Genomic DNA, 8,259 nt, shown 5'->3' with positions numbered 1-8,259 from the left:
TTACTATTATTATTTTGTGTAGTATAGGCTACTATACATGTGTGTGTGCGTGTGCGCGCTCGTGTGTGTGAAACATAATTATTTTGCATTTTCTATAATTGTGTAGACTTCTTGTAAATAAGTAATGCAGGTATGTTTAACAGTAGAGCGTAAAATGAAACCAAGGGTCCAATTGGTTTCATTTTACACTCTCGTGAGTTAAAGATCTATAAGGGTCCAATTGGTTACCAATTGGACCCCTGGTGGTCCCCGAACCACAGTTGAAAACCACTGCCCTACTTGCTCATACTAAAGCGTCAAACTAATGTATGTAGGCTAGATGTAGATCTGCTACTTTTGCTGTTTTGGGTGATGTTTTCACCCAACAGAGATTATAATAATTCTTTGTTGTGTTTGATGAGCTAGAGGTGATTAATATGCTGATTAATATGATAGATATATGTTTGTTTTAGGAGTGTATAGGCAGGGATGATTTAGCCTGGAACCAGACCAATCCGCCTGGGCAAAAACACTTGCCCTTGGCGAATATCGGTCTGGCCCCGCACAATTGTGAATCCATTTCCCTCCCCCCCGAACCAATCAGGGCCCCGCATTGGTCTGGTCTAACCAATCGTGTCCAGAGCCATTTTTTTTAAACCACCCCTTGGAAATGAAAATTCTCCTCTAGGAGGCCAGATATAGTGTGTTTGGTGATATAGAATAGATTAATGTGCTGTTATATAGGTGTCAGGCATATTCACCTATAACATATTCGCCTACACACATTTGGTCCTTTCGCCTGGCATTTTCGCCTTGGAGGAGAGACTTTTCACCTACCTGTCTGAGCCATTTCGCCTACCCTCAATTCTGCTGTCAGACTGTCCATGTTTTCATATTATCTCTTTGTCATTTAATTACCAGTAAGACTCCCTAATCGGGAGATAAGCGACCGTTGGTCGCTTATCTCCACAAATAGGCCAAAAGTTTGTTTTACCAATTATTACACTCTATGTGAACATTTACATCAACAAATCCCAAGTACTATGCAGAACGACCCATTTCAAGTTTTTAATGTACAACAATATTTAGAAAATAGGTCTACAAGCTGACAGTCCTCGTCCCTTATATTCCCATAGGTTATATGGAGATCTCAGTGTTTGTCAGTCCTTGTTCATTTATGCCCATATATGGACATCTCTATATCTACTGTAACAGTCCTTGTCCCTTTATGCCCATATATGGAGATCTCTTAACTGTAAGTCCTTGTCCCTTTTATGCCCATATATGGATATTCCTGATGTCATCAGTATATGAACATATATGGGCTTTCTGATATGCCCATATATGGAGATCTCTTAACTGTAAGCCCTTGTCCCTTTTATGCCCATATATGGATATCCCTGATGTCATCCGTATATGCCCATATATGGGCTTTCTAATATGCCCATATATGGAGATCTCTGTATCTCCATATATGGGTATAAAAGGATACTTCAGGTCTGACATCAGGTTTGTTTATATTGGGTTGCTAGGTTTGACATCACAAACTCTATGGGCCATCTGACCTAGAAATCTATATTTGGGCATAGATGACTCATCGTGACCTCATCACACGTCGACCGCACGTGTGACGTGCGGTCGACCGCACGTGTGACCGACGGACGGCCGGTGGAGGTTTTCATACTAAACTGCGACCTTACGGTCGCAACTAAACTGCGACCTTACGGTCGCAATAAACAAACCTGATGTCAGACCTGAAGTATCCTTTTATACCCATATATGGAGATACAGAGATCTCCATATATGGGCATATTAGAAAGCCCATATATGGGCATATACGGATGACATCAGGGATATCCATATATGGGCATAAAAGGGACAAGGGCTTACAGTTAAGAGATCTCCATATATGGGCATATCAGAAAGCCCATATATGTTCATATACTGATGACATCAGGAATATCCATATATGGGCATAAAAGGGACAAGGACTTACAGTTAAGAGATCTCCATATATGGGCATAAAGGGACAAGGACTGTTACAGTAGATATAGAGATGTCCATATATGGGCATAAATGAACAAGGACTGACAAACACTGAGATCTCCATATAACCTATGGGAATATAAGGGACGAGGACTGTCAGCTTGTAGACCTATTTTCTAAATATTGTTGTACATTAAAAACTTGAAATGGGTCGTTCTGCATAGTACTTGGGATTTGTTGATGTAAATGTTCACATAGAGTGTAATAATTGGTAAAACAAACTTTTGGCCTATTTGTGGAGATAAGCGACCAACGGTCGCTTATCTCCCGATTAGGGAGTCTTACTGGTATATATTACCCTTAGAAAGTAATCCAATTAATTCCAGATAATTTGGACCCTCCAATCTACAGCTAATAAGCTGTAAAATATGGTCTAACAGTTCGGATCAGGCTCAACCCGTTCTTACCCCCTCTGCTTCACCCTCCCGACGCATTCCCAACTCGCTTTCTGCTTCACCCGTGCAACGCTTTGGAACGTCTACTGTGTCTACGGTCGGCTAATGTCATAGCAAAATGTCCATGGTGACTATTGGCATATATATATATATATATATATGCATATATAGGGGTGCAACAATACATGTATCGATATTGAACTGTTCAATACGAGGGTGTACCTAACAGATTGACCCTGTACCGAACAATACAATACAATACCACTCCACATCCACATTCCCCTGGAACCCCCTCAAGGACCCCTATGGGTCTGCAGAGCCCACTTAGAGACCCTAGAGGTTGGGTACCCTATTGTTCAAAGTTAAAATGAAAGAATATGTAGTTATAAAATACATTTATAAATCAAGGACATTTCTGTTTATATTTTGTATCCAAAAAGTATCGAACCGTGACACCAAAATATCGAACCGTACTGTGAATTTTGTAAACCGTTGCACCATTAATATGGCTTTATAGGCGTCCTGAATGTTCACACTATTGGGGGAGCACTATTGCAATTAACTGATCTTTTATTTTAATTTTTTCGCGACCGTCACTAGTCTAGCAACCCACTGTTTGCCACTGTGTTGCGTGATCGCTTCGTGTATTGTATTCTGTACAGTAGCTATATGCAGTTGCTTTCTCAGTCTCCACTCTCAACCCAGAGTACCAAACAAGCTAATACTCATCAAATCGTTGATCTGTGGATGTGTGCTGGCTGTGGGTTTGTGAAATAAGCTCAAGCTACTAGAATTAATTACAGTTGATAGAGCGATTTACTCTAGCCAAATATGTGGGAACAAAGTTGTCCTCCTGTCAGTTGTGAGAGCCGAGAGTGCACACACAAAATATAGCTCTGTGGAATCAAAGTGCACAGTGATGGTGTGATCATGGATTACTTTTATTGAAATGAAAACATGCAATTTAATGTCATTGTCTCTCTTTTCGGGTCCATAAAATTATGCCGGGTGCATCTTTCTTTTTTCTCTTCATTTATGCTCTTCTTCAGTCATAAACGAGTCAAGGATAAACTGGCTAAATTAATCTGCGATCTATGTTTTGTGAAATAGGACCCAGGTCACAGTGGTAGGGCTCTTGGCCTCAATGATTTCTCTCATGTTGTTTCAGGTGACTGCTCTGGCTGAACCTTGCTCCACACTGGTCACACTGATAAGGCTTCTCTCCTTTATGAATTCTCTGGTGAGATTTGAGACTAGTGTTCTGGCTGAACCTTTTCCCACACTGGCCACACTGGTAAGGTTTTTCTCCTGTATGAATTCTTTGGTGAGATTTGAGACTAGTGCTCTCTCTGAACCTTTTCCCACACAGGTCACATCGGTAGGGCTTCTCTCCTGTATGAATTCTCTGGTGACATTTGAGATGACTGCTCCTGGTAAACCTTGTCTCACACAGGTCACATCGGTAGGGTTTTTCTCCTGTATGAATTCTTTGGTGAAATTTGAGATGACCTCCCTGGCTGAACCTTGCTCCACACAGGTCACATCGGTAGGGCTTCTCTCCTGTGTGAGTTCTCTGGTGACATTTGAGATGACTGCTCTTAGTAAACCTTGTCTCACACAGGTCACATAGGTAGGGTTTTTCTCCTGTATGAATTCTTTGGTGACATTTTAGACTACTGCTCCGGCTGAACCTTGACCCACACTGGTCACACTCGTAGGGTTTTTCTCCTTTGTGAGTTCTCTGGTGAAGTTTGAGATGATAGTCTCTGGTGAACCCTTTCCCACACTGATCACAGTGGTAGGGTCTTTCTCCTTTATGAGTTCTCTCATGTTGTTTGAGAGTATAGCTCCTGCTGAACCCTTTCCCACACAGGTCACATCGGTGGGGCTTTTCTCCTGTGTGAATTCTCTGGTGATTTTTGAGACTAGTGGTATGGCTGAACCTTTCCCCACACTGATCACAGTGATAGGGCTTTTCACCTGTATGTATTCTCTGGTGAAATGTGAGATGACTGCTCTGGCTGAACCTTGCTCCACACAGGTCACATTGGTAGGGTTTTTCTCCCGTATGAATTCTTTGGTGACATTTTAGACTACTGCTCCGGCTGAACCTTGACCCACACTGGTCACAATAGCAGGGCTTCTCCCCTGTGTGTGTTCTCTTGTGATGACTGTTTCTTCTGTAGACGTGTTTCTTCAGTGGCCGTTTGGCAGCAAAGACATCTTGGAATGAAGAATGAGGGGAGAGAAGAAAAACATAAAATGTATTGAAATAACATACAAGCTGTGTTGCATTACCAGCTGATAATGTTCAAAATGTTGGACAGCAACAGCAACTGCCAGGCACAGACTGGCCATTGGATTATTTAGGCTGAGTCTTGACCTGCTAGATGAGTGCTTTTTCCTGCATCCAGTTGTGAATAAAGTGCATGAAATTAGGATCTAGGACCAGTATTTATGCTACTCAAACACAATTTTACTGTTTTACGGTTTACTTGCTCACAATTTATCATCTTTAGTCGAGTAGGAGTCGAGTAGGATGTTTGTAACGATGACTTGATAAATGGTAGACCTACTCCTCTTCTTCCCTTCCTGGATAAAAACTCCCAGATCCACATAGAACAGCGGTTAAACTGAAGTGAGCATTCTGAGACAACCCTGGACTTGCGTCATGTCTAGTCCACAGGCCAAGGTCACATTCCACCAAAATGTAAATAAAAAAATTAAATAAAACAGTCTTAAAAGTGTGTGCGTGCGTGCGTGCGTGCGTGCGTGCGTGCGTGCACGCACGCACGCACGCACGCACGCACACACACACACACACACACACACACACACACACACACACACACACACACACAGCTCTTATCTACATTGGAGCCCTCAGCTCTGGCCCCATCTTGCTTGGTTTCCTTGGCAATCCAAGTCATGGTGACATCAAATTCTGTAAACAATCCGAGGTTAACCTACTATCTATTTATTGTTTGACATACCAGAAGGAGCCACTGCCTGGGAGGACAAGCACTTTAGTCCATACAAATGGAATATATATTTTAGATTGATAAATACATATTTATTGATAAATATGTATATTTATAAAGATATCTGTAGATATCTGTAAGTAAAAATAGGAGTGGTTAATGTAGTCTACACTCTACAGTATGTTTTTATTATAATGATTACAAATTAAGTATAGTAATTAAAAAAAGTAAGTAAAAAAATAATAATAAGAAAACTTGTACTTAAGTACAGCCTAAATGAATACATGTACAGTGTGTAGTTACTCTGTCAAGTACCTAAAACATTTATGTTTCTGGTTGGTATTGAAGATGAAAGAAAAGTGTACAGTGACATAAAAACAGCTACAAACCTATTCTGTGTAACTTTATCACAGGCTGCTTCAGCACCGCTGCCTGGCAGATCTCTCGCTGTTCCTCCTCTGACACAGTTGAAAAGCTGGACGACATTTCTCTCTTAAAAACCTGAAATAGTTCATCTTCGGTCCATTTTGAGAGTCGATATTCGAGGCCAGGTTTCTCCGTTGTTGACATATTTTTATGAGTTTTGAGTTCAGTAGGACGTTGGTAATGATGAGCTGATAAATAGTAGACCTACTCCTCTTCTTCTGTAGTGCTCAGATATCCAGGACCCTCCCACTCTCCACCAGGCAGCAAGTAAAGTAAAGGTAGCTCTGCTGGATATGAAGACAACAATACCATCCAGATCAGATGCAATTCTCATTAATGGCCATAAAGGTGTTGCTATTTCCCCATTAATGGCAGCAGAACAATTACCATGCAATTGTTATGGGGATTTATTTGACCACACTTGATTTTATTACTTTATAAATAGGGATGCACCAGGGGTGCCCGCTGGCCTACTGGTCCAGGCGCATGCCACTTAGGCATTGCCACATAGGCATGGATGACTGGCAGCGTCGCCAGTTTGATTCCTGAATGACCTTTGCCACATGTCACTCCCCGTCTCTCCCCCCATTTCCTATCAGTCTACTGTCCTATCAATAAAGGTATAAAAGCCCGCCCCAAAAAAATAGAAAAGAAATAGGGATGCACCAATATGGAAATTCTTGGCCGATACCGATGTTTGAAATAACAATCTAGCGGCTAGCCTATAACCGATACTGATACCGATATCAGTTTGTATATTTATTTTCCCCTTTTGTGGCAGGGAAACAAATACATCTTCATTATACCGTAAGAAGTTCAAAATCTACAGCTCAGGCTGCAGACAACATATAGCCAGCACAAAATGACATTAGCATAAATATGAATGTCCATAAAGGTCACATAGATGAACTTGAAGGTCAGGTGTCATAGATCTCTAATTGTTTCATTGTTGACATGTTAAAGGAGAGTCTCGGGCCAAAACGGCTATCTTACCTTTCAAAGTATTTATTTGGTGCCCAAAAACAAGGTCCAGTTGTCCCGCCTATGGTAGAGTAACAAGGAGCTTTCTTTTTACGTGTACGATTTCTCTCAACCTCTCCTTGGGTGGCGAATAAAATGTTTCATGAATTGACAGTATTGATATTCTTCTTGTTTAGATGCTACAGTATGGAATGGCATGCATGTTGTCACTATAGTCCAAAAAAGGTTACAACATCACATACGATAGGCCATCTGTGTGAACATAATAGCAGAATATGGCCTTATGGATTGATAAGGCAATATTGGATTTGCTCTCAGTATAGCATAACAAGGAGTCTTAACTAAACATGCTTGCAATGTAAAACTCCACCATTGATTGCTTTGTATCACAGTAAACAGACATGTGTAAATCCTTTTAAAGGAGTTCATTCTGATGAGGGCGAGGTGGACAGAATGGGCAAACCAAAGATTGCAATTATGCAGATTTATTTTCAATATAGTGTCAAATAATGTTCAAAATAGTGTTCCGAAAATGTATTTCAGAAAATGTAAAAGGATGAAGTTACATGTGATCAAAAGGTTCTAGAGCTAAACACACTCTAACACACTCTCCGGCAGCATTGTACCCATGTTCCCTTTCTCATGTCTGAGACAAGACTGACAGAAATATTCTAACCTGGGCCTCTGCTTAGTAGCACCAGCCATCTGTTCACTCTATACATTCACCCTACATCACTATAGTGAAAATAAACCAAGAAATACTATTCTAAAATTATACAGATAATTATCAGCATCCACAGGGTAAGTATTATTCAGGTTTTTAGCAACACATCTCGAACAATATACAGTTTCAAGCCAAATGCACCCTCCCCTGACAAGTGGTACAGTATGTTCCAATTACATTCCCCACAGTACCGCACTCACGTGTGACCAAACAGTATTTTCAGATCCCCAGACCAGGAAGAGGATTTGGTAAGTATGTGTGTTGTTCATTTAGCAATAACATTGATGAGCTTAAAACTGTTGTGAGATTAATAAATGCATACGTTTTAAACAACTAGTATAGGCTACCTTCAGGTACTATGACGTTTGTGAAATGAATTAATATCAAATGGATGTGCATGTCTAAAATGTAACCTGGGTCAAGGTGTGAATCCAAACTCCCTGATTACCCACATGGCTGCATTGTAGCAAACAGGTGTTTGGTGCTGACCATGCGGCTGTGACAAAAGGTCATGGTGAATATGTTGCAATAATAAAATAAGGGAACAGTGAATATGATGCGGTATGAAATATTTAGTGAGTAGTATGATAAGATGTATATGAATGATAAACATAAAAGAATGAATATGTAATCATGAGAAACAAACCCTACTTGAACATGAGAGGCTTTAAAGGACAACTTTTTTTGTTTTTGTTTACAACAAGGGTTCATATTTTAGATTGTAATT

Source organism: Nannobrachium achirus, assembly GCF_963921795.1.
Source record: "Nannobrachium achirus genome assembly, chromosome: 13".
In the NCBI taxonomy this organism is placed as follows: Eukaryota; Metazoa; Chordata; class Actinopteri; order Myctophiformes; family Myctophidae; genus Nannobrachium; species Nannobrachium achirus.
Note: the sequence above shows the minus strand (reverse complement) of the source record.